Source organism: Nanorana parkeri, unplaced genomic scaffold, assembly GCF_000935625.1.
Source record: "Nanorana parkeri isolate BGI_ZX_2015 unplaced genomic scaffold, ASM93562v1 scaffold2934, whole genome shotgun sequence".
In the NCBI taxonomy this organism is placed as follows: domain Eukaryota; kingdom Metazoa; phylum Chordata; class Amphibia; order Anura; family Dicroglossidae; genus Nanorana; species Nanorana parkeri.
Window position 1 is genome coordinate 83,729 of NW_017309202.1, and position 2,377 is coordinate 86,105.

Below are 2,377 nucleotides of genomic sequence, written 5' to 3' on the forward strand. Positions count from 1 at the left end.
ATGAGATTTGGCCACACATGACCCTGTTGCCGAATTCACTACACTTCCCCCACTTCCAGATGTCCTTGTAATATATCCCCCCACCCCCGCCACTTCCAGGAGCATATGTAACCAGCGAATCAAAACAGCTCCATCTCTCTTAGCTCGGCTTCCCAGAACCTCCTGTCCAGTACAAGGTCACAAGGGACAGATCACACAGCAGCAGCAATCTATGAGCTGGAAGGACGGAGAAGGGAGGAGCTAGGGAAAGGGGAGTGTCTTCCCTTGCTGTGTCTGTCTGTTTGTGGAGACACACACAGCTTACTGCCTCCATAGGACACTACAAGGGAAAGGAGTCACCGCAAAACAGGATATCAGGGCCAGAGCTCCATCCACCTCAAGGCAGATTTGACAGAACACCGTCCAGCTAAGAAGGAGCGCAGCAAGTCCTAAACCTCCATCTGCAAAATACTCCTAATAAGGGCCCCATCATAAGGGCCCCGCCATCAATGGCTGCCGTATATAGTCTGACCCAACCGCTCAGCAATGCGCAAACCGAACTGCCAGAGCTAATCCTTATTCACAGATCCTAATTCCTGCTGGGAGGGAGTTCCCTTCATAAAAAGTAGGGATGCACTGATACCGATACTAGTATCGGTATCAGTGCGGGTATCATACTAGTATCGGTATCAGTGCGGGTATCATACTAGTATCGGTATCAGTATCGGTATCAGTATCGGTATCTGTGCCAGTATCATACTAGTATTGGTATCCGTATCGGTATCAGTGCTGGTATCATACTAGTATCGGTATCAGTGCCGGTATCATACTAGTATTGGTATCAGTGCTGGTATCATACTAGTATCAGTATCAGTATCGGTATCAGTATCGGTATCTGTGCCGGTATCATACTAGTATTGGTATCCGTATCGGTATCAGTGCTGGTATGATACTAGTATCGGTATCAGTATCGGTATCAGGGCCGGTATCATACTAGTATTGGTATCAGTATCAGTATCTGTGCCGGCATCATACTAGTATCGGTATCAGTATCGGTATCAGTGCGGGTATAATACTAGTATCGGTATCAGTGCGGGTATCATACTAGTATCGGTATCAGTATCGGTATCAGTGCGGGTATCATACTAGTATCGATATCAGTATCGGTATCAGTGCGGGTATCATACTAGTATCCGTATCAGTATCGGTATCTGTGCCGGTATCATACTAGTATCCGTATCAGTATCGGTATCAGTGCGGGTATCATACTAGTATCCGTATCAGTATCGGTATCAGTGCGGGTATCATACTAGTATCGGTATCAGTATCGGTATCAGTGCCGGTATCATACTAGTATTGGTATCCATATCGGTATCAGTGCCGGTATCATACTAGTATTGGTATCCGTATCGGTATCAGTGCCGGTATCATACTAGTATCAGTATCAGTGCTGGTATCATACTAGTATTGGTATCAGTATCGGTATCTGTGCCGGTATCATACTGGTATCAGTATCGGTATCAGTGCCGGTATCATACTAGTATCAGTATCAGTGCTGGTATCATACTAGTATTGGTATCAGTGCTGGTATCATACTAGTATCAGTATCAGTGCTGGTATCATACTAGTATTGGTATCTGTGCCGGTATCATATTAGTATCGGTATCAGTGCTGGTATCATACTAGTATCGGTATCAGTAGCGGTATCAGTGCCAGTATCATACTAGTATCAGTATCGGTATCAGTGCCAGTATCATACTAGTATCGGTATCAGTATCGGTATCAGTGCCGGTATCATACTAGTATCAGTATCAGTGCCGGTATCATACTAGTATCAGTATCAGTGCCGGTATCATACTAGTATTGGTATCGGTATCTGTGCCGGTATCATACTAGTATCGGTATCAGTATCGGTATCAGTGCCGGTATCATACTAGTATTGGTATCCATATCGGTATCAGTGCCGGTATCATACTAGTATTGGTATCCGTATCGGTATCAGTGCCGGTATCATACTAGTATCAGTATCAGTGCTGGTATCATACTAGTATTGGTATCAGTATCGGTATCTGTGCCGGTATCATACTGGTATCAGTATCGGTATCAGTGCCGGTATCATACTAGTATCAGTATCAGTGCTGGTATCATACTAGTATTGGTATCAGTATCGGTATCAGTGCGGGTATCATACTAGTATCCGTATCAGTATCGGTATCAGTGCGGGTAAAAAAAATACGAACGAGCACATATAGGCGATCGGCGGGCTATGGACCCGCTGATCGCCTATATGTGAAACACCCGGTAACGGGTGTGTGCATTGATCGGGTCTTTTCTGCCCGTGCGTGCCCGCTAGGGGGCGCGCGCGAGCAGAAAAAAACTGCCGTCTGGAGACGGCAAC